Consider the following 27,122-nt stretch of genomic DNA (forward strand, 5'->3'; position numbering starts at 1 on the left):
TGGTGATGCGAAAAGTTTTCCATACTAATATTTAAGGTTTGTTAATATTATGCACGGCATAACATCTTCGGAATGCCGATGTTAATACAATTTTGCATAGAAATTGCTTGTATCTGGAGTCGGACGGACAAATAATTACCTTATAAAGGCGGATCAAACTTATATATATATAATAAATTTTGTCTTAATTAATTATTGTCATATATCAAATATGAATGTCATCTCCAACCCATTACCGGCCCATTACAGGGCAAGGGTCTCGTCTCAGAAAGAAAAGAGTTTAGACTATGCATACAGCAGAAAAATTGCATAAAACAACAAAAATCCTCCTCGCATACTAGTTATATATAAATTATAGGGTAGGCAGTGCTTTTGTGCATGTATGAAATGCACGCCGCTGGGCTGTAGTCCACTATGTTGGCCAAGTGCGCATTGCTCACTAAGTTTCCTTCACCGAGTCGAAATCTTACTCGGTCCTCCGCAAGGGAAGCCGAAGTCTTCTAGATTATCACGGTATCAACGCTAAATATATCGTCATTTATAATTAAGTCGATTTCCTTAAACCTTTCGCAGAATTAGAGTATTTCCATTCGTGAAAGTTGGATGAGCAAAAGAAAAAAGAAAAAATGAGAGTAGTTTCTGAGATTAGCGCAAACGGATTGATTCACTCTGTGAAATTCCAGGTATCTGAGAAGATTATAAATATCTTGTCATTAAATTGCATCAAGATCTTGAGTAAACTTACCAGTATCTTGCTATAAGAAGTTTTTGGACTGTCGAAAACGGGAAATTTTAAAACTACTTTGAGGAAATCACAACTTTAGTCGGTTTATACAGTATACATTCTAATTGTTAACTTTACATGTTAGTTGATCAATAAATTATTGTAAATATATTATTTATATAAATAGTAAATATATACACTTGTAATAGTTTTACGTGGATAGCGTTATTTGATGTAAGTAGTGTATTTATTATTGTGATCATGTTTGGAAATATCTAACTTTGTGGCATTCATCTATGGCGTACCGTAGAAAAATAAATAAAGTTTTGCCATGATAATACGGTATAAATATAGTTGTAAATATTGTTATTTTCCGGTGATCGCACATATGACCGCAGCTGCCGCACCGCACATTCGGTGCGGTCATTAGCGGCCTGGTGTGCGATCACCTCTAGCTGATGTCAATCGCAATAATTTGTGTGTATCTATATCATCAAATTATAAATGCCTATTATCGAAATCTTTATGAAATGAATTTTAATTTATCTCATATCTCCCATACATAATAAGTAGGTTATTTTATTATTGCCTACTCCTTTAGAAGTAAAAAATACATAGTTATATTGGACTTTATCCAAGTAGCACGAGTACATACCACCTTGTAAAAGGCCCACCTAATAGTAAATAGAAGACTATCGCTTGCAAGGAACACGGCGACGACGAACGTGCCACCTTGTATCCATCATCATCCTGTGGCGAAGGAGTACAGCCTCATTTGCATTCACACCGGCAACCACGCCCTTCCGACCGGAACACAACATTGCAACAATGCTGCTTGGCGCTAAATAAGGATATCTCTCTCCTACTAGTCGTCCTTGACTTAGTGTTAAAACTTGACTTTGACATTGAACTTTTGATATAATTTAGCCTTGGACACATAAAAGTCATACGGACCGTTAAAACGGTAAGTCATTTTAACCTCTAATCATGCTCTCAGTGGGAGTTCAGGCGCTCAAGCCGCGGAGCAATGCGCGCTTTGTCAACTGAACAGTCGTCCAAATTACGGGGTTTAAGATTCGCTAGCCCTTGCAGTTACACTCCAAGGGTTGCCAAAGTTCTGAATGCGCTGTTAGATTGATCTGCCAAATTTGTATAGTTGTTAAAAGATGCTGTATATGCAGAATCATAGATGAATCCAAAGGTTCGTGTTTACTTTAAAATAATAACACAAAGGTTGCTACTAAAAGTTTTGCAGACGTTTACATATAATACTTGCAAACCTACTTATACTTACTTGATTACGCATATTTCATACTTGATTATTTTACGCAAACATTACAGTTTGAGTTTAAGACTTGAAAATGTTACATTTATAACACAAATTTAACTTTCCATAAACATTAAGGTTTCCGTTCTAAAAGATTTGTTTGATAAAATTAATAACTTATGAACCGTTAAAATTGGCCAATCAAATAGCCTTTACCCTTATAAAAGTCATAATTATTGGTAGTGAAAGATGAATTGGAATAGAGTTAACTAATAGTGTAAAAATTAAAAAAGTAACTTAGACTTGTCGTAGATGAATAGTTTTGGCATGTGTTAGGAATGAACATATGCCATAACTATTCAGATATTTCTTAGTTTGAAAACATACTGAAGTAATAAAGAAGATCTTTTATAATTATATGATACAAGCTTTTAGCTGCGACTTCGTCCGCGTTTATTTTAATGTCAAAGGCAAGGCATTAATGTCGAAGTCAGGAAGCCTTCAGAAATTGCAATGGTACCAAATTTAATCCAAATCGGTGCAGTGGCTTAGCGGAATATGAATAACTAGAACAAACAGACTAACGTTCGCATTTGTAATGTTATGAATTTCTAGCTTGGATGATAAGTAAAAACTTAATTAGTATGATCGAGACCGTTACGAAACTTTGGCAGCAACTGCCCCGAAAACTTAAAGCGTCAACTACCGTAATACGAGCCTCTCACAATAATAATTATTGTTCGTTTAGAAATAATGGCATATCGCACGGACCATTGTGCGGCGCGCCGGAAGCGGGCGGCGCGTGTGCCGGTGTGCGCGCACCTTCATTACGGAACAAAGAGCCCAACGAACTTTTTGACTTACAAATGAACAATGGACGAAAAACAGATTTTATTGTTTAGCGAGCTGCGCTGCTCCGATCTCGAGTGACTCTACTTGTTAAACTGTGCACCAAAACGTATGCTGCTTTCTACTGCCTTTAATTATGCCGATATTCTAGTGGTTAACATGTTAAACTTATAATCATCTCCTCATCATATTACCGAGAAGGGTGTAGGCCGTAGTCCACAACGCTGGCCCGTTGAAGCTTAAAACGCACATGACTAAGAAAAGTTAGAGGTTTGGGATTCTACTCGGCCCCCCGAAAATTAAACCGAATGTCTCATGTCGATGGTCAGCGATGCCAGTTGGACGACAAGTGGAAAAAGGTCAACATCAACCACGTACCCAATGAATCGCCTTTGTTCCGCGTACTTTACAGTACTTCTTTATGTAAGAGATTCTAATTTCTTTGATTTCTCAAGAAATTATAAGAACATAAATACAATATTGTAACAATTTGAATCTACTATCATTTCTTGCGTGGTAGTTTTCCCTTATGTCCACCAAACGCTATCTTGATAGAGAAAGGGGAATTGTCCCTATACTTTATATTATACTTATGTGTTATATAATTATTATTTAAATAATCTTAAACCCTGAGTTAGGTAATAAAAATAAGGTATTAAAAAATACGCGAGTAATCGTACATATTCAAGTCAAAGTCAAAGTCAAAAATATCTTTATTCAAGTAGGCCCATTGGCACTTTTGATGTGTACATTACATGAGAATTACACGGTAGTCAGATGATGGCGATAAGCATATTCTTAAGTTTAAAACTAAAGCTACGAGGGTTCCAAGCGCGTCTTGGTCTAAGAAGAAGCAAACAAACTTAACCGGTTGTTTTTTTTTGGTATCACCATCTCACATTGTCATTTAAAATTATTAGAAGAGCAAACTGGTTAGAGGAATAATTCACACCCAAGCTTTTTTAATGATTACGTAGTCCTTTATACTTTAAACGGACTTTTCTAAGTAAAAAAAAATTGTACTAATAGTTATTGTAGAATTTCCTTTAAACGAATTATGAATTTTATGTAACCTAGTATATTGCACTGTAAGTTTATTCTTACTTCTAATGTTTAAATTATTGCAGTCACATTTTTTCTTAAATTTAGATTTTTTTTTATAAACATTACATTAAATTTTCAAATATGTACTGACTTTACACTGTCATTAGGTCAGCGGACCCGTGCGACTTCAAAAAATAGTCGTATATATATTCACACGCGTTCAAAAAGGATATTTTTTGCAGTTTTTGCAACATTTCTCATTAATAATGGTAGCCATTGGTCGTGGCGTGATGTTGTATACGCCTTATATAGCCTTAATTGATACTACCAATAAAAAAAAATCTAAATCAAAACAGCATTTTCTGAGACTAGCGCGATCAACCAAACAAGCTCACAAGCTTGATAATATATCAGCTAGGTGCCAATCTAAAAAAAACACGTTAATCTAAAACTCCGTTGCGCGGATTTTAAAATGCAAATGCGGAAAAAATAGCCATCCTGTAGGAGCTGTTTGCTTTTACGGGATGAAAATAAGTCTATGAGCTATTCCAGGATACGCATGCATTCGATCGTTGTATTGATATGCCTTGCGACGTGCTGTTATCTGTGAAGAGTTATGTCCTTTATCTCCGACAATATGCATCAGATCTTCATTAAAATTAGACAATACATGTAGACTTTCACATAAAAAAGAATTATTTAAATCGATTCAAATTTAACGGAGCTATGAAGTAAAATTGATTAAAAATTTCATCCCATTTCCCGTAGGAAACTTACAGTTTATCGGGATAAAAAGTATCCTATATGTTGACCCGGAATGTCAGGTACAACTATACTAAATTTTATTTAAATTTGTTCAGTAGTTTTCACGTGATGCCCGGACAGACAGACAGACAGACAAAAATCTGTTTTGGACTATGTATCGAGTATAAAGCATCCCCCGGTCAAAATTTTCAAAATATATTAAATGTACAGAAATCTTCCAGTTACAGATTTATTATAAGTTAAGATGACTCTCTCGGACCCATTTTGTAGATCGAACGAACATTACCCCATAGTAAAATTCCATATGACATAAAATGACATGTGAAAGAACTAAAATAGACTAGCCTAGCAGTTTCTACGTCTGTCATATGGCGTATCTTCTTTACTGCATAGGCAGCAGAACTAAGCCTGTTCGATAAATTATTTACATGAGGGTTTAGGTTTCATGAGGGTGAAGTTTAACATCTAAAAATATAATATTAATTTTGTGACGTCAATGTTCAATACTTATTCATACATTTAAGTGAACAATTGTTATTATTTACGCAACAAATGACTGGTTCAGAGTGTGTTGTGATACGAATGTTTTAGAGAATGTTTTCTTGTTTAAATTAAAACCAGAACAAAGAGCCCAACGAACTATCCGGCTTACAAATGAACAATGGACGAAAAACAGATTTTATTGTTTAGCGAGCTGCTCCGATCTCGAGTGACTTTAATTGTTTGGATTTTAGCTCTAATATTCGATTAATTTATACAGGAATGTTTTTAAATATTGGAAGCAAGCAGCGGATACTTTACCCGTTTCTATTCGATACCTACGGCAGTTAAGAGATCATGAATGAATAAATGAATACACTTCTATTGTACACCAAAGAAAAAAGTAGTTACAGAGATATAAATACATATCAAGAGAACAATTTGGTGGCCTTATCGCTACATAGCGAATTCTTCCAGGCAACCAATCATGCAATCATGCAATCATGCAATCATGCAATCATGCAATCATGCAATCATGCAATCATGCAATCATGCAATCATGCAATCATGCAATCGTGCGAGGCAGATCATGTTAATTTCGTAAAAAAATAAATATATAATTAATCATATTTAAGGCTTTCAGATGGTAGATTGAATAAAGTGTTTGTTGCTTTTCATACTAATATTAACTATTCGGCAGTATGTTTGTTTGTTTGCTGTTATGTTCGGTTTAATCACTGCAACGATGTTCATGAAATTTGGCACAGTTAAACCAATCATGGCAGAATTTTGCAATCTGACACACATACCATTTTATCTCGTTATCGGGATTTAAGAAAAACGTGGACGATATCTCGAACATGCTATTATTAGTATTAAGTATAATAAAATAATATTCTAAGCACTGCCATACGATCTACATTAATGTGTCATTGACTACATTAGACCCGAGGTCTTTTTACATGGTGCGTCCTAACAAAGACTAAAACCAGCCAGAAGAATATTAGAATATCTCAAAGACTCACAGGTGTTAGATAAACCAACCTGTGTGTGTTTACCTACACTCCACCTTTCAGTTAATATTTAGCTTAGAGCATATATTGAAAAATATATTTATATTTGTTTAATATTAATGGTTATTTAATATTTGTTTTCATTTATTTTAACATATGTTTCTCTACTATTTTTAAAACATACTATACACTAAAGAGTTATTAAAATATAGAGTATACATATAGACTGGGCCTACATACATCTCTGGTATGTTACCGGTGTTTTAATACGCATATAAGGCTTATCCTCTAAGCCTCAGGTCACAGGCTGGCACTTTGTAAGACGTATTCGTTGACAATTCGCACGCCCTGCGAATTGTTGCTCTGTTTATAAGCGACGGTTATCACTTGAGTTACGCGCCTAACCTACTTAGTCCAAAGATCTCCATTAAAATCGGTTAAATTATTTTACATTAAAAATGGGGCAGAGTAGGATGTATGTACATACAAACTCTATTCAGATCCAATAACATATACTGTTATGTTTAGATATATAGTATCCGTAGGTGAAAGACAGCCCAATTATCCCCACAAGGGCGGGCGGCTGTCTAACGGTGGGGTGCGCGAGATAACAGGCCGTATACATCGCCTCCCTAAATTCGCTGTCACTGCTGTCACTGTGTCAGCTGTCACACGCATCGCATTGTAGCTAGCACGTGTGTTCCTGTGACAGTTCTTGCGAGGCATCTTAAGGATCTGCACCGTTAAAGCCAGACATGCCGCGATTTATAGGATTTTCCTGCACAGTTTGTCGGACTGTATCTATCGAACCGTAAAAGGTAGTAAAGTTGAAATTTTTGAAAAGTGTGTATGTAGTTTTACTGCAGCTATAACTGCAGCTCTTAACTAATAATATCAATTTGAAACTGTGTTTGCTTGTTTATCCTTTCTTTACGCCCTAATTACGCAACCAATCCACTTGATATTTGGCATAGATTAGTTTAAAGTACGGTAAGTAACATTGACTTCTTTTTATCCCAGGAAAACAACCGGTTCGCACAGGATTTGTGAAAAACCGTAATCGCAACATCTAGTAGTTAAATATAATATAAGCATAGTTTAATATTGATGGGGCCATTGAAGAAATGTATTTTTTTGTGTTTCTGCCCTATCTTATTTCATATACAAGTATTTACAGACTTACAGCTGGGTATCTCGAATTCCGAGGTAAACTTACTATATTGACTGGACTATTTCCAACATCAATTATTTAAATCTCCAGTGATTATGTCCATAAACAATGAAAACGCCGCGCGCACATTTCACACCCCCGGAATGTTGCTACCTCACAAACCTTCCCCATTTTCCCCATTTTATAAAATTGTAAAATAATTGGTGGTGGTCACTTGTCATCGGGTGCCCCACTTGCTCATTTGCCCGCTATCAATATAAAAAAAAAAAATTAACTCTCAACTGCTAAATGGTATGAAATGGCCTGTTCGGGAAACACTACTACAGTAGAGTGGTTTTCATGCTTCAATATAAGTCGTGTATGTTCTGTATCTGTGCACCTGGGCCTTATAAATGGCAGTAATTTCGAAACGACAGATCATACTTCGTTTTTAGATATTTATTGCAAGTAGTAACTGGCTGGGTCTGGGAAGAACGCTGACAAAACCTGTCACCTTTACATCAAATACGTATGGAGCCTCGCACAGCTTATGACGTCCAACACTGAGGGAACTCGGCTGGAATACAGTGAACAACTCGAAATATAGTTCAACAGTACAGTAGTAGTACAGTTTGAATATTTTGCGTACATTTTAAAGAAACCAAGTAACAGACGATATCATAAGAAATTAATAAAAAACTCCTTACGGACCCTATTACCTCATTACCCGGAGCTACATTATACTTACTCTACATACAGAAAAAGTACTGAGCCTCTGAAAAAATCGATAATCCCAGCCAACACCTCTCATTGCATACTCATTTGTATCGACACCCACAAATATTGTCCAAGAATACATCTTAATATGCCGTGGACAGACGCCGCGTCCCTTTATCTTATAACAAAACCGATCGACGAACCGACAGACAGTCCGTCGCCGCTCTATCTCCTAATCCGGACATCGGGATGTTTCCGATTGTGCTTACAAAGGAGGTTCCGAGTACGGAGCCCTTATAGTATCGTAAGTATTTATTTGTTACTGAGTTCCGGATGTTTAATGGGGATTTGAACTTTTGAAGTGAAATAGCTTTGTGAAATGGGAGAAAAAAAATTATTACGAAAATAACTGAATGGGAAATTACCCATTCAGTTATACCATATATCAAATTTGTGGCCGTATTCCATAACTTTCATCATATCAGCACAGAGATAGAACCTACTTTAGGATAGAGTAGAACTTTTACTTTTGTTTTCCTTTAAACCCAGCAAAATATCTCAATTCCAAATAAAGTCTCGCAGTCATCGGTTTTAATCTCATAATGAACAGAAAAATGGTAAACAAGTAACGAAACTGTAGAAAACAAATGTATTTGGTAAGAAAGAAAGCAATCCTCTTAGTTTACCGGAAAATCTGAAACATCGTGATGTCAATGCAATAACTATGACCTACATTCTTTTCCCTAGCAGCAATGTAAGTGTTGGGCTGCGATTTATTTGCCTTCCCACTATAATTTTTTTTTAAATTTTAAAGTTTCTTTTTTACTTTATTGCAAAATAATGTACGGGAAATATACATCTTGTATAATCATCATCGTACAATTAGAAGTGGTTAAGGCCGTAGTCCACCACGCTGGCCCAGTGCTGATTGGTGGACTCCACCTGACCTTTGAGAACACTATGAACTCTCAGACATGCAGGTTTCCTCACGATGTTTTCCTGTACCGCTGAAGCTAATTATATTTTAGTAACTTAAAGTGCACATAACTAAGAAAAATTGCGAGGTGTGAGCTGGAATTCGAACTTACCCAATGCTCTATCACTGTTTATAATAATATAGATCATTTTATACATATATATATATATATATATAAATATATACATATCAAAAATAAGATAACGACCTTAATTTTTTAATTACATTAGTCTATAGCATAGTGAAAAGTAAAACCAACTGTGGTTTGTGTGGCACTTACTTATTGTAACACAATTTTGTATGTTTTTTTAAAGATGAATTAATAAATAACTCCTTACTTACCAATATTATAAATTCAAAAGTGTGTCTGTTGTTTTTTTTTTTGGTTTTGGCCCTCCTTTACGCCCTAACTAATCGATTAATCAACTTGATTTTGAGTTACTTGAAAGATAGGAGAGTAACACAGGCTACTTCTTATCCAAAGGAAACAAAGGCGTCCTACGGGATAAAACCGAAATAAATGCGGACGAAGAACGTGGGCTAGTAGAACCGCTAGTAAATAATAATTATTTATATAATAAATGAGTACTATTGATATTAAGTACTTTGTATTATAATTAAGCACTTATATAATAACTACTTAGTAATAGATAGGTGAAGCGGTGATAGCGCAGTGGGTAGAACCTCGACTTCACTTTCGGGGAGGCCGAATTCGAATCCCAGCACGCACCTACAACTTTTCAATTGCGTTATAAGTAATTAAAATATCACTTGCTTCAACGGTGAAGGAAAAACATCGTCACGAAACCTGCATGTCTGAGAGTTCTACATAATGTTCTCAAAGGTGTGTGGAGTCCACCAATCCGCACTGGGCCAGAGGGGTGGACTACGGCCTTAACCCCTTCTCATTGTGGGAGGAGACCCGTGCCCTGAAGTGGGCCGGTAATGGGTTGAAATGATGATGAATAGATAGGTTTTTCCCATTTTATGGTAAACGTTTATAACTGTCAACTGCTAAGTGGTATGGAGTGACTAACCGTTTGTTAGAGGAGCACTACTAAAGTGGAGTGGTTTTTGATACTTCAAAATTAGTTGTGTACACGGTTTCTGTACGATAGTAATTCTGTGAGCCTACGAGAAATAACAAGCATTATTCGGCTGTTTTCGGCGCAAATCCACATCTTTGTATCGTTGCGACAGTCCCGGTTTCCTTAACTCACAATTCTTTATTGCAGCATCATCGCCGATCTAGTGGTAATTATAGGATACAGTACTGTAACTGCCTCGTTGGTCTAGTGGTGAATAAGCTTGACTGTGGATCACAGGGACCTAGGTTCGATACACGTGACACACAATTGACACGAGTTGTGTCAATTGTTAAGCTGCCTGTCTTACGCCTGTCCTATTCCTGAGGGCACGATTGAGAGTGTGCAGTGTTTTCTTCTGACCGCAATATTTTGTATTATTAGTAGTAATCAAACTCGGAACTTTAACCTAAGCGCACACCACTTATAATGCCCAATTTGGTAATAAAAACAAACCGTGGGTCCGTCCGCCCGTCTCTCGGCAGCCGCTAATAGGCTTACAAGCGTATTGTGACACAGACAGACGGATTACACCATTGTCAGTAGATTTGTGCAGAAAACTCGTGTTTTGGACAATTTTCCATCGCATAGGGATTATTCTTTTATTTGGGTAACTATTCTTTGATTGCGGTTCAATAAGTTTTTATTTATGTTATGTAGGTTGGTATCCGTTGATACCTTTGTACATCCATCCACCAATCATTATCCGCGCGGTTTTAATATTTTATTCACGCACTTCAAAAATAAAAAAAAAGTTTGTTGTGGGCTTCTTCTTCGAGCAGGACGTGTTTGGAACCCTCGTAACTTTAGTTTACGAATACGGTATCGTCATCGTTTCAATACCGTGTAATTCTCGTGTAATATACGCATCAAAAATGCCACCTATACGGACTACTTAAATAAAGATATTTTTGACTTTGACTTTGACTTTGACTATAAAACAGAGAGATTTCAATCGTAGACGCCGATCCAAGGCGTGATCTGACTTACTTTTAACAACATACGACTATAGCCGGGTTAAAAGGTTCATTTTTTTTTGAATTTTTTTTTCTTTGTTCACTATACCTCCGTTACTTAGCTCTTATACTGCAATCTCATCTGGTAGTAATTAATAATGCAATCCAAGCTGGTAGCGGGCTAACCTGTTAAGGGCATGGCAGTTATATTAAATCCTTTTCTGTTTCTACTCGTCTTTGTCAACAGTGTGGTAACTAGCAAAGTAAGCCTGTGACCAGACCTGATTGATGCCCTGCCGGGGATCACACCCGGGACCTCCCACTTTGAACCACAGCTCATTATTACGCCAGGGTGGTCTAAGGGGTTTAACCTGCTTTCTGGGGCGTGGACAACTTCCCAACTCCAAAACCAAACATTTTCACATAACCGCGATCTCGTTATCCACGGTGGAACGTGCTAATAAGTAGGTAAGTAGAGTATAGACCATTTGGAAGACTAAGCCCCTTTTCCCAAGATGGCCCCTTTGCTGGTAAATGGAAACTCATCGTATGCAGAGGATACCTACGTCGTGCAAAGTGCCGTCCTTTGTCCAACAATCTGAGGCGTAGGTGTTAAGCTTCATGTGTAATTACACCAGCAACTACGCCCTTCCGACCGGAACACAGCCCTGCTGCTTCGCGGCAGCAATACTGCTTTCCGAAAGAGATAATGATGGCGGTTGTACTTTCCCGACCGAACTCTGCCACGAAAAGCCCTACCTACTTCTGTACCCCATTCATTTAATGAAATGACGCCGACATATGAAATTAATAAAAAACTATAAACACTCAATAAATGTACCTGCATCATAAAGCTGCCAACATAAACTAATAAAGCAATCAATCCGTTCAAACTTCAAGTGTATCGGAGCACCCTCGTGGAGTCAGTTTAGCAGTTTCTAATAAACTGACCGCGCGGGGTGCGGGGCGCGGGGCGGGCGGCTCATTAAGCAAAGCGTAGCAATAAACTTTGTGTTAACTGCACTCCAATCGCAATCATATAAAACACACTGGGAAAATAATAACAGCGGCATAGAGTAGACACGGTAGATGCGGCACGTGATACGACTTTGTGTGTGAACCTACGTGTTAACCCGTTGGGGATCGGCCACAGACTTCTTTACCCGGGTGTTAAAATAAAGAAATTAAACGAAAGTTTTGTCAGTCTCTTTATGGCAAGTGGCAAGACAACATCTGTGTATATGCTATGCACTTAGCATATACAGTAATAAGGTGCTGAAAAATGTCCTAAGAATATTACCTCTTTCGCACTGTATACAGGCGTTGGAATATTATGCCTTTTATTGCCTATACTTAGTTTGAATAGTGCGAGCACTAATTTTAAAATGAAACGTCAGGGCCGGCTCATAAGGTACCTATAGCATGTACCTAGATTTTGGTTAACGTATACCTACCTAACAAAAGCAATCTATCTTCTTCTTATAAATATATATATTATATAAGTGTGTGGGTATGTTCCGTATAGGCTCCGAAACGGGTGGACCGATTTCAATGAAACTTTCAGGGAATCTCTGGATTAACCTGGCGAGTAATCCTGTAAAGTTTGGTGACGATCGGAGCACTCCTATTTTTGAACAGTCAAATTTTTTAGCTTTTATTTACTATGATGATATTCTATTGTTGGGTGTACATGAGTGTAGATAATGATCTTCACCCACTCGAGAAGAGAATAGAAGAGAATGAATACGGGGAGAAATAAATGATTTAATATATTACGAGACTTAAATTAAAAATTTAATGATGTAAGTTTATTGTTTAAATAAAATAAACCAAAATCTAGCCCGGCGAAGCGGGCTGGGTACGCTAGTAAGTTTATAAATTTCAATGTTGAGCTATTATGATAAATTTTGGATTTTAATCTGCAGGGATTTAGCCTTGGGTTTCGTATAAATTAACCTTTAGGGTTAGGAAGCGGTCTCGCTTCCAGTATGACGAAGTTAGAACCCTGGCGCGTTCCTCTAACTTTAACACTTGGACTTTACTTTCGGGGGGTGAGTTCGAATCCAAGTACGCACGTACGCAACTCTAACTTTTCTAACCCACAGAATTCAGAGCACAGAAAAATATCATCATCACATCAACCCATTACTCCTACCACAATGAGAAGGGGTTAACGCCACCACGCTTGGTGGATACCACACACCTTTGAGAACATTATGTTTTCCTTTACCGTTGAAGCAAGTGTTAGAGTTAGAGGTGCGTGCTGGGATTCGAACTCGGAGCCCCGAAAGAGAAGTCGAGCTTCAGGAAAATGCGCCATCACCGCTTGGTTTTTAAAATTTACCGTTTTCGTTGATTTCATCAAAGGAGTCTAAATCAGGAAGTGAGATATATTCTGTGCCGTTTGCCTTATTCTTTGCCGGAGAGCGCCGGGGGCCGCGCGAGAGATCGCAGATTTGTTTTATTGTTCGTCCCCGGCAGAGGGTAGTAAAACCCGCGCAATATGCTCCTCATAAACCCTCGCAGCCCTCGCCGTCGCCTCGCATCAGGCTTGCACTCGGCGCTGTATTTATTGTTGTGACGGCTCGGCCGCTCCCAATGCGGTGCGATCTGGAATCCATTGTGAGTCGTAGGACTTAAAACGCTTTTGTTTTTACATGTTTTATTGTTTGGCAGTTTGTATGTGGTTTTGTTTAAGGAAAGGAATGGGGTTACAACTTTGCACTTCTCTTTTAAATAAATACGTACCTACGTAGATTTTTTTTTTATAATTCAAACTGTATAAAAGCTTGATTGACTTTAAATTAGAAGTTGGAACACCGCGGGTAAACAGCTAGGTACCTATACTTCATGAAATAAGGTAATTTAAAAACAAAAATGTCCTTCTTATAATATTCTAAGGTTACTTGAATTTTCGTCACAGATAAATGCCCTTCTAAGCTAGATTATCAATACGAGATGATATTGAAATCAATAAAATGAATCTAGAAATTATAGAAGAACTAGGTCATCAATCCTTTTGATAAAAACAGTCATGGATTTGGAGTATTTATATTTGATAAGAAGGTGCTGGCACTGACTAGCGACTAAAGCGACGCGGGGATTAAAAAGAAAAAGGAGAAGAAAGAAAAGAAGTGACATCGGGCGTTTGGGATGGGGATTATTGGCGGAGATTTTAAAAAGGAAAAAGGAAAAAGGGAAAGGAATATATTAGTAAAAGAGTATTTTAAGACTCTAAATTGGAAATATATTGTTTGCGTAATCGACAGAAGGAAGAGCGAAATTATATGTTAGTGATTAGTATGATTCTGAAATTGGTTTTTATTTGGACTGGAGTCTTTTTATCAAAATTAAGCTTAATTTGCTATACTCCGCGAAAAGCAGGAGAATCTGTGTGGTGTAATTTAAAATTTCTTCAATCCTTATACTCCACACCAAACATAAATTAATTATAATTATAAATTACACCACACAGATTCTCCTGCTTTTCGCGGAGTATAGCAAATTAAGCTTAATTTTGATAATGTATCATGGATTTCCGCAAAGTAACGCCTGCTTCTATACAATATATACAATACTGGAGTCTTTTTACAATATGAATATGTGTTCTTTTATTCACTTCTATCAGCCGTCATCTCACTGTGGAGTCCATTGACACGCATATCATCTTTTACACAATCCATTCATCTCTTTTTGGTATTCTTCTTATCCTTTCAAATATCAGAAAAATTCGAAATTCATTCATTTCAGTAGGTAAGCACTTTTGAAACGTCAAGTCTGTCTTTTTGTAGTGACTCTACCACCGGTTCAAGGCAGATTCTACCGAGAAGAAGCCAGCAAGAAACTCAGCAGTTGCTCTTTTCCAACATCGTTTTATAATTTAACAATCTTTGTTCTATCTTGGGTGAGATGAAAGCGGAGCGGCTTGCTTCCAGGCAACCTTGTTATTAAGAAATTCATCAATAATATACTATAGTGCAAGGCCACATGCATATCTAACATTCAAAATTGATTTATTTTAAGTAGTTTATAAGCACTTTTGAAACGTCTAGTCAGTCTGTTTGTACCTATCCACTGAGGAGAGCCTCAGCAGATTGCTCTTTTGTTGACCTGTAACCCGGCTTCCTTCCCATCGCATTACATGACCATACTATTTGTTAGCCTACCTATTACTCCTCATCTTAAAACGTATTTTTTAAGTTAAATAAGATATAAAAGATTAAAATAAGATTCCAAAGACCAGCTGACTTATTTAGCTAAGTATAGTAATAAAAAACTGTAGGTAGATGTCGGAACCCTTATACGAAAGCTCGTCATAAAATTGTTATGACAAATCAGTGGCCCGCGAAGGATGCTCGGGGATATTAAGCACTTCAGATGACAAGGCTTCACGTCGCACAATGATAAGACGGAGGAAGGAAATACGCTCTGCAAAAAATAATTGGGAAAAGGAAAGAATGAGGTGAGGATTCTTTTATGAAACTACACAAATAAATTATTAGGTAAGTAACTTACTTACCTAATTTGACAGTTTTGGCTTACGACGGACAAGGCAATGCCTAAGTAAGTAACGCCTAATCAAAGAAGATTCCTAGGCATACATTTACCTTTCACCAATCGTTTTTCACTAGACAACTCATATACCTAACCTAACTAAACACCTTTTGACAAGTTGGGTTTTTTTTTGTCAAATCATATTTTTAATTTTTCGTATAGGTTATTAAAAAAAACCAAATTAATATTTTTTCATCTGTCAAGTCCATTATCCGTTTACGAGTCCCCTAAACTTTACGATCCACCGAATCAGTATTGGAAACTTTAGAAAAAACGATTATTTGTATAACACTCAATTAGATAAAAAATAATAATTAGGTAGTTATTAAGTCAAAAATATTGCGGTGAGAATTAACTTAACAATCACGCAGTCATTTAGATTTTACTGGTAGTACGCAGCAAAAAAATATTACTAATACCTTTATTGAACATGATAAAAATGTGCTATAGATTTCTTAATCTCACAGTGTTGCGCGTGGCTGGAGCGATTTAAAATCCACATCACAATAAAATAATTACCAACTCGTCGAGACGTTCGATGACAATCGCACATAATAGGCGCACATCCATCAACAGTGGATGAACGCCGGAAAATATGCGATTGTCGCCCGACCGTAGAATAAGCTGCAGAATAGACGCGAACGGAAGTGATTGTGCAAGGATTACACGGATTAATGCGTTAGAAAGGCCTGTAATGTGCGAAAGGCTACCGGGCCCGGCAGCCGCATGCATATGAATGCATTGGCTCCAACCTTTATTACCTAGAACGTACTTTCAACATAAATAATATACTACGACAATACTCACATCGCCATCTAGCCCCAAAGTAAGCGTAGCTTGTGTTATGGATACTAAGATAGCTGATGAGTATTTTTATGAATATAATACACATACATACGAATAATATATGGATAAACACCCAATCAATGAAAAACATTCATGTTCATCACACAAACATCTGCAGTTGTGGGAATCGAACCCGCGGCCTTGGACGCAGAAAGCAGGGTCGCTGCCCACTGCGCCAACTGGCTGTCAAAGGCTGTAGTTTTAAGTGGGAGTTCCAACAACATTTTCATTTAAATTTTACACTCTCAGAAAGGCAGATTACTTATAGACAATATCGGTTTTAAAAATAACAAACTCAAAATCTTGAAACTTGTTTAATCTTAAATTTAGTTCATTGCACTGACATTTATTCAATTTAGTATTTAAAAGAGGTGCTAAATATTTTTAGAAAAGAATAATTCTTGGTTTTACTCGTCCCCTTTGAGCGATGAGCTCCCGTAAATCCGTCATTGTGTAAGTCCGTTATTGCACTACCTACTCAATACAGTATTGGCAAATAGATACCTAATACCTATTTATATATAGGTATCTACATAATAAATCGATCGCCAGACTTTGATTCAAGTCTTCGTCATAATTGCCTAATTGACAAAATAATGTGTACTAAACATTTGTAGATGTGTACGTATATTAGCATATTATGATGTTACAAAATGTAATCGCCGAGGTCCCAAAGGAGACATAATATTGCGGCATATGCGTGACTCCCGAAGGGACGCGTGCGTTTGCTCTTATTAATTTGATCAAATATTTGCCAATAATTATAACTGTTTGTCAAGTACTACTCTATAGTAGACATTTCTACTTTTTGACGTTTTTTTTAAACGGTTTTTTTCTGGGAGCATAGTTATCACTATGCAAAACTTCTAACATCGATTCGAATATAATAATGCAACGTAGGTAAAAAGTTTATTATTCTTGGTAGGTAAAACTTTTGGGAATTTAGAAAAACACCAAATTTCCTAATGAGTTTTGTTATTAATTCGATATTATTATTAGTGGACTGTATTTTCTCGTAGGTTGTTTTTTAACGCTCACAAAAGTTCTTCAATGCCGCAGATCCTTTACAGCAACCCGGAAAAACAAAATATCATCTTTACACTTCGGCTTGAACTCGGCCGAGATCTATTTAATGCCCTTATGCTATTTTAGAATTTATTTACGAACTAGCTGACCCGCTCAACTTCGTCTGCACCGATCGGTTATTAGGGGTTTTAATATCTAAAAGTATCTAAAGTAAATCTTTTAGTCTAAAAACGAATTGCAGCGCTACCTAACAGGTCCAGTGTTATTTCCAAACTATGTTATTCGCGTCTGGCCGGGCGGCCCGCTGCGTTTTCTTGCTTTTTGCGTTTCTATACCCGTCGCAACTTCTAAGCCAAAGGTTCAATTTTAATAATTTAAAAAGGAATTAGCAGGTATATAATCCAAATTAATATTTATAAAACTATTATTTGGATAAGGATTTATATCATGTCCACATCTTGCGATTATACGCGTGTTTTGAAAGAAAAATTATAAAAAAGCAGTTATTGTTTCTTAACCATAACAGTTAGCCATATATCCTCGCGGATGCTTTTGTAGATAATCACGATTACTTTAAACGTGTAGTACATTATTTTTATGTATCATCAAACATTTTCGCGGCGTACGCCAGTAAAACTCTAAGTCGGTATGACATCTTTAGAAAACATCGATATATTTCAGCCAATTTGCAGAAATTTTAAAATATACACTAAAACCATCCATCCATACTTACATCCATCGATTCATATATCCATCTTCACAAACTTTCGCATTTATAATATTAGTAGGATGGTACGCATGCATTCGATCGTTGTATCTGTGAAGAGTTATGTCCATTATTTCCGGTACTTACTGGTATACACTTCAAAATAAAAAAAAGAATTATTAAAATCGGTTCAAATTTAACGGAGCTATAAAGTAGAATTGATAAAAATTTTCATCACGTTTCCTGGAAGAAACTTAGAGTTTATCGGGATAAAAAGTATCCTATATGTTGACCGGGAATACCAGCTACCACTATACCAAATTTTATTTAAAACCGTTCAGTAGTTAGTTTTCACGTGATGCGCGGACAGACAGACAGACAAAAATTAAATAAAAATCTGTTTTGGACTCAGTATTGATTATAAAATCAAAATCGATCAAAATTTGCAAAATATATTTAATGTACAGATATCTTCCAGTTACAGTTATTATAAGTATAGAAATAGAAGATAAGTTCGGATTACAATTCGATATGTTGAAAGAGATGCGAAACGTCTTATACTTAGAAGGAACAAACTCAAGGTTCGCCTTGCGTGGGTATTGAATGGAGACTAAGTAGGTTAGAAAAATCTGTTTGTGAAAGAGAATGAGGGATTGAGGTATGATTGAACATATATTAGTGAGAAGGAGCGAATGATATCTTGAGAGAAAACAGATTCACAGAAACAGATACGTCTGATGTCATATGTAGGTTAATTATTGATCTACCCTCAAATTTAATTAATTTGACGGTAGATAGATAAATAAAGATATAAAATAAGTACATGCTTTTGAGATCCATCAATTTTAATCCCGAGAGAACGGTTCCTGGGTGGTTTTCAGGGAAAAAGTAACCTATGTCCATTTGCGGGATTCAAGCTATCTTTGTGCAAAATTTTGTGAAGGGGTGATCCCTTCACAAAATTTTGCTTACAACTTACAATCAGTTCAATAGTTGCTTTTTACGCCTCGTTGATCTATTATAAAAGCCAGATTTAAAAGCAAATTAGTCGTGGATATTATAATGATTAACATGTGGTAACTTATACTTATTCGTTAAAGCGGCGATAGCCTAGTGGTTAAAACTGCGGCTTCACTTTCGGGGAACCGAGTTCGAATCCCAGCACGCACCTGTAACTTCTCTAATTAATGTGCGTTTTAAGCAATGGTATTATAACTGGCTTAAAACGGTGAAGGAAAACATCTTGAGGAATGCCTGAGAGTTCTACATAATGTTCTCAAGGTGAAGCCCACCGATCAGCACAAGGTCAGCATGGTGGACTACGGCTTAAACCAGTCTTATTGTGGGACGAGACCCGTGCCCTGTAGTACCGTACCCGGTAATGGGGTAATGATGATGAAAATATTGAATATTCGTTAAAGCCCACAAACCCACATCGGAGCAGCGTGGTGGATTTCTGCCTAACAACTCTGTCTCTTCTGAGAGAGAGGGCTGTGTCCAGCAGTAGGGCGTCAATGATGAAAAATAAACAAATTTGACAGATAATATGACGTCCGTCACGTTGGTTAGAGTTTGTTAACTTTTGTAAGCTCGTGGGTCCCAGGCCGGAGAGGCTTTGAACTGTAACCAATAAACGGAATCGATTAACCGCGACGTCGCCGCCCTCCGCCCGCCGCCCGCCCCGGCCGCGTGCCGGTAATTACTTTTGTTTTACCATGAGAAACTTGTAATGAGTGCTTTCATGTGTGTGCGATTATGTTTTCGCTCTATTAATAGATTTATACGCTTCTTAAGTAAACCTACCTCAATATCTAACAGTAATCAGTAGTAGTAGCATGGGCTTCAGCTCTGGCTTTGTGAAAATTTTCTTAGAGGGCCCTAGAGTTTATTTTTTTACATTTTTGTCTGTCTGTCTGTCTGTTTGACAGCCGACTGGCGCAGTGGGCAGCGACCCTGCTTTCTGAGTCCTTGACCGTGGGTTCGAACTGGATTTTTTTTGTGTGATGAACATGATTGTTTTTCAGTGTCTGGGTGTTTATATGTATATTATAAGTATTTATGTGTATTATATTCATAAAAATATTCATCAGCTATCTTAGTACCCATAACACAAGCTACGCTTACTTTGGGGCTAGATGGCGATGTGTGTATTGTCGTAGTATATTTATTTACTTATTTGTTTGTGTCTTGGCCGCCATACAATTTTTAAGAGAGTTTATACATTTGAAATTTATCAGACTATGGTAAAATCATCTTAGTGATATAATTTTATAAGGTAGGCAATACTTCTACGCATGTATGAAGTGCATGTTACTGTTAGATTCTTTTAGAGCTTTGACCGTCTACGATGCTCTTATGCAGATTGGAGGCCTTTAACGATTACTACTTACCAACTAACTAAATAATCCGGATCGGCGCGTGATCTTTAAAGCACAGAAGTGGGCGATGTTACTCTAGTTTTGGCGCATGTTGCGGAACCCTAAAAACAATCATACAAATACACAATTTCCACAAAATCCGCACTCAACAGATGGCAACACCGATAAGGAGCGATGTTTCCATTAAACGCGCCCCGATCGAAACATCCTGTGCTTATCCACAAATTATATTACCACCACCCGCACGGCAAAACCTACCTTAAAGCTTCACTATAGTGTTGATATTCCGATGGAGGATCGGCTGGTGGGCAGTGGGTGGATGCGGGCGGGAATCGAACCGGAGTAATGGGTTATTAAAACAGTTGAACTAAGCGATTTCAATTTATTAGTTAGCGTCGAGTGGATGGGTTTCGGGAATGTGATTGCTTGCTCGCTAATCGATGTTTATTTATTACTTCTACCTTGCTTTGTGCAATATATAATACCTTGTATTTTAGGATGGTAGGTAATACATTTTTAGCTGTACCTACCTAGTAGATATCAATCAAGTACTTCAATATGCGCATACGCTATTCGGATTCGATTGATGGAGTTATGACAGGCACGGTAGGTACCTACCTAGGTACCGAATTGAACTAAAGATTCCCGCGGTATTTGTTAAGTTTACGGTATATATGCGAACGGAATGGTAGACAACAGCTAGTATTATACTAAATGCGACTGTTTAATTGTTTGTTTGTTTGCTATTTTTTTTATTTATTTATTGTTCCACTAAAAGTTAGTTCTTGACTGCAAACTCACCTGGTCAGTAAGTAGGTAACTTATGATGCAGTCTTAGTTGGTATCCTCATAGAGAGTATGGTTGTCATACCCCTAATCAGTTTCTACGCTACATCCTGCTCTCTCTAAAACGCACGGCAATACATCTTTGTCGGTAGGGTGGAAACTAGCCAGACCAGACAAAATTCAGAAATTATTAATTCCCAAATTGCCCCTGCTGGTAATCAAAATTCAAAATTCAAAATTCAAAATTCATTTATTTCAAGTAGGCCTAATACAAGCACTTTTGAAACGTCAAGTCTGTCCGTGTGTAGTGACTCTACCACCGGTTCGGAAGGCAGATTCTACCGAGAAGAAGCCGGCAAGAAACTCAGCAGTTGCTCTTTTCCAACCTCAAAAATTTACATTTTATATTTTAACATTCATTTTTCTATCTTGTGAGAGATGAAAGCGGAGCCGGATGCTTCCAAGCAACCTTGTCATTAAGAAACTCATCAATTGTATAATAACCTCGCTGTAATAAATGTGTTTTAACACATTCTTTAAACTTATGCATTGGTAGGTCCAAAATTACCTTAGGAATCATATTATAAAAGCGTATACTCAATCCCACAAATGACTTCTGCACCTTTCGCAGACGATATGCAGATGTCACTAATTTATGACCATTTCTTGTAAGTCGACTGTTTATATCCACTTTTTGTTTATAAAGACTAATATGTTGTCTTACAAATACTATATTGTTATAAATGTATTGTGAGGCTACCGTAAGTATACCAATTTCTTTAAATTTTTCACGGAGGGATTCACGTGATTTAAGTTTATATATTGACCGTACAGCTCTTTTCTGCAATATGAATATAGTTTCAATATCAGCAGCTTTGCCTCATAATAAGATCCCGTAAGACATCACACTATGAAAGTACGCGAAGTAAACAAGTCTTGCTGTTTCTACGTCAGTAATCTGTCTAATTTTCCTGACGGCGTAGGCAGCCGAGCTTAGTTTACCTGCTAGTGTATCTATATGGGTACCCCACTGAAGCTTACAATCCAAGGTCATGCCCAGAAAAACTGTGGAATCTTCCATTTTTAGTGATTCTCCATTTATTATTATATTTTTATTAACTTTCTTTACATTTGGTGAAATAAATTCCACACACTTAGTTTTTTTTGCATTTAAAAGTAAATTATTGACAGTAAACCAGTGCGACACATGCGACATAGCACGGCTTACATCGTCAGAGTTGTCTCTACCTCTATCAGTTTTAAAAATTAGAGATGTATCATCAGCAAACAGTACAATGTCACAGGTTTCACTGACATAATGTGGTAGATCATTTATATACACCAAAAATAGAAAGGGACCCAAGATTGAACCCTGTGGGACACCCATTGACGTAGCCGACCCCTGCGACTTAATGTCTTTTATGCAAACCCTTTGGGTTCTGTCACTGAGATAAGAGGCAACCAAATTTAGTGCAACGTTTTTGATACCATAATGGGCTAGTTTAAGAAGCAAGGTTTTATGATCGACACAATCGAATGCTTTGGATAGATCACAAAAAACACCAATGGCATTCTGCGAACGTTCCCAGGCATCGTACACATGTTTTAAAAGTTTAGCGCCTGCATCCGTGGTGCTACGACCTTTAGTAAAACCGTACTGCTCCGGATGTAGTAAGTTATTTACATTGAAGTGATTCAAAAGTTGATTTAATATAATTTTTTCAAAGACCTTACTAAGAGCTGGTAAGATTGAAATGGGTCTGTAATTGTTAATGTCGTTTTTATTGCCAGATTTAAATAGAGGTATAAGTTTACTATGTTTCATTAAATTTGGAAAAGTACCTCTATCAACACATTCATTAAAAAGTATGGCTGGGTAAGGGGCAATAACGTCTATAATGTTAGATATTACCATTACAGACATACCCCATAAATCACCGGTTTTTTTCTGTTTCAACAACTTAAAATTCTTTATTATATCATATGCAGATATATGTTTAAAATTATTAAAACGTTGCACTCATTAACGTTGTTCGTCAATAAACTCTGAGCTGCAGTAGGTGAAGAATTAAGTGAATCAGTCAACAAAATAGGAACACTCTGAAAAAAGTTTTCAAAGGTACTTGCAACCTCACTGTCAGTGGTAACCTTATTATCATTAATAATTAATTCAAAGTTTACGTTGCGAGATTTAGCTTTCCCAGTTTCATTATTAACAATTTTCCAGGTTGTTTGTACTTTGTTATCCGATTTTATGATTTGATCCTTAAAGTATAGCGACTTAGCATGAAAGCAAACGTTCTTAAACGTTTTAGAGTACATTTTTACGTGTTGTAGGAAAGCTGGAGTATGGTTATATTGTTTTTACTATATATACTATACAGCTCATACAAATTATCTCTACTTTTGTATATGCCAATAGTTGCCCAATCGCTAAACTTTATTTTTTTATTGAAATCTATATGTTTGAAATTGAATATTTTGTTAAATTCATTTTCTATAATATTAAAGAGCGTACCATAAATGCTGTCAGGATGACCGTTCTTAAAGACAAGGGCAGGAATTTTGGATGATATTTCACCTTTGAATCGCGTCAATTTGCTCTTAGTTATCGGCCTACACTTGACGATATGTTCATCTTTGTTTATATTATTCAAAACAGTAATTTGTTGGCCACAATGATCTGATCTTAAGTTGGTTATTATCGATTTACCTAAGATATCACAGTTGAGAAAAATATTATCTAAACACGATGCTGAGGTTGCTGTGATTCTAGTAGGTTCACTAAAAGCATAATTTAAATTAAAACATTTAAATAAGTTTAGCAACATAGTCATAGTTGCATTACTAAGTAAAATATCAATCGAACCCGGCATCTCCTACTTTTATTGACAGCGCTCACCGTTGCGCCAGGTAGGTCGACAAAATATATAAGTAGTTGGATCGAAGTTAGCAAACAATCTAGCAATATTGCAGTCTAAGATTGTAGCAGGCTAACCTGTTATTTGGTATACTTTTAGACCGGAAGGACCGGAAGCTACATCATGAGCGGCATGTCTTTATCGGTAGGCTTGCCTCCTAGACAGATACATTTGAGTTTATAACTTGCGAATTGCCTGTGAAAGGATCGACCTGCACGGTGAATGCAACGTACGTAAGCATGACCTATCAGCAAAAAACTCCGAATAAAGTCGTTGGAGAAGGTAGTAGATATACCTAGCTATAAATTAAAACAGTGAAGGTGTCTGCGGCGATGGAAACGGCAACAAGCAATAAGCAATAAGGATGAGCCGATAATTAGTTTATAGGCAGTTTATTGGGCGAGGGGCACGCGCCGAGTGCCGCGTGCCACGTGCCGTCCGAATGAGGAAACTCCTGTTTAATCGATTCGATAAAAGATAATTGGGTTGTTTTATATTTTACGAGCCGTTAATAGCGTTGAACTAAAACAAGGATAAAAAAATGTAACCTACTTAGACAATAATAAAATGTACGTTGATGGGAATCATTTTCTTGTAATCCTTTGGTTGCCTGGAAGAGATCGCTATTTAGCGATAAGGCCGCCAAATTGTACGTTCTACCTTATTGCGCTGTTGTATTTGTATCTCTGTAAATTTTCTCTGTGATGTACAATAAAAGTGCATTCATTCATTCATTCATTCCTTCATTCATTCAATCATACCTACTTAAAAATATTTATCAGTACTTAGGTATATTTTTTTATCTCGTAAAGGGTAACTCCGAGATGTTTCTGCGAAAAAGGTTCATAGATAAAAAAGTGATAATTTGCTGTAGTACCTACCATTTATTTATTTATTTATTGTGAATACATTAGACATGCATCCAACCATTTGTGTCGTAATTTGAAATGATAAATACATTCCAGCACGGCCAGCATGGGCAGGAGGCAATTATATCCCCGGGGAAAGGATAAAAATGTATATTCTCCCACAGCTTTATCTACTCTCAGAGCACTGGCGCACAAGTGGAAATAATATCCAAATAATATATGTGTAATATTATTAATGATAAACGGGGGTAAACTTCTCTTATTCCACATTTCCGTACTTTAGCAGGTGGACACGTTAATTATAACCCTTGTCAGGAGATGTGGTCGGGGGATATAATTTTTGTCTCGTGCCCGTGCTAGCCCTGCATGAAGATACTTGATAATTTCGTACAATCTCATACCTATCAAATACAATATCAAAATTAATTAATATCATCAATTACATTAAAACTATAAAAATTTCAAAAAAAATGTCTTTCGGGTTCCGTTCTCTTCACTTATACTTACTGATAGAAAAACATCAGCTGTAGTAGAGGTGTAGGTATGAGACGGAGGTCGTCTGAGGAAGTATGGGTGGGTAGGTACTACCGCCGTAATAATTTCCGTCGCCAAGTAGCATTGCTGTGATCCGGGCTAAAGGCCGTGCTTGCCGGTGTGATTACAGGCCCTGCTCCTCCACACAGTGATGGACACAGGGCGCCACTTTGTCGGACGTATCAAATATATAATTCTACAATAAACTACCAGTTGATATCTTGGAGATGTCTCTGAAAAAGTCGAAAGTTTGTGTTTAACGTAAGCTTATAGAAAAGTCCTAGTATAGTAGCTATTGAGGACTACGTCAACGATAAAAACGCTTGGGTGTAAATTTTATTGCTCTAACCATGTTGCTTCTTAAATAGTTTTAAGTGACGATCTGAGATGGTGATAGCAAAAAAAACCGGCTAAGTTTGTTGTGGGCTTCTAAGACCAGGGCGCGTTTGGAACCCTCGTAGCTTTAGTTTTACGGCGACGAATTTAGTTATCGGTTCAATGTTTTATTTTACATATAATAAATGTACGCATCTAAAGTGCCATATATGTGCCTATTTGAATAAATAAATATTTGACTTTGCCTTTGACTTGCCCTCAGAAGTGTTTATAGGCGATGGACTTCCATTTAATAACAGATCAATCCGCTTGAATTATAACTATTTAAAAAAATAACTAAAAGTCGGATAAAAACAAAAGTATGTATGTAAGCAGCCTGCAAACATTAATGAAAGCGAACAAACACCCGCTCGCGCAGATTACGGCGCGGAGGGCGCAGGGCTCTCTCCGCAAATATTTGCAAAGTGTAATCGGTTTGGGATCGCGGGAATCGAAGCCGGGACCCGCGGGGCGCGACAGCTCGCGGGATGCCTATTTGTTTAATTAACAAGGGCGACTCTCATGTGCGGATAGCGCTATCTCCGTTAACTCTTGACTACCAATCTTATAGAAATTCTTGACTCTACGTGCCATCCGATCTTATAGAAATTGTATGGCACGTAGAGTCGATTCCGATGTCAAAAATGTATTTGTTTATTAGACACACTTACAATATACATATTTTGCATTTAGAAATTCTCACATGCCTACCTACTTACAATATAGTGGCGAAAGATATCACGTTAATTTCACTTTAACACTGAAGTTTTGGACTCTTCTCGTGATATTAAAAAGTTAAACAAACTAAAAATAATCTTCGTTTGGTAATAATTGCACAATTAAAATAAATAAGACTTATTCATCCAATAGATACTAAATCACAAATAATATGTGAAGATGTCTTTCTTAAGTAAGGTTGTCTTTAAGTAATTTTGATTTTTTCAGCTGGTAACCCTACTTGCAAGTAACACTACACGTCTTATCTCATAAATAGAACGACTTACTAAATGGTTCTACATTATGAATTCTTTGCGTAGGTACATTTTAGACCTTGTATGTCGTCTAAAAAACATCGGATAGTAAATTGGGTTATTTCTCTTA

Source organism: Pararge aegeria, chromosome 24, assembly GCF_905163445.1.
Source record: "Pararge aegeria chromosome 24, ilParAegt1.1, whole genome shotgun sequence".
Lineage (NCBI taxonomy): Eukaryota > Metazoa > Arthropoda > Insecta > Lepidoptera > Nymphalidae > Pararge > Pararge aegeria.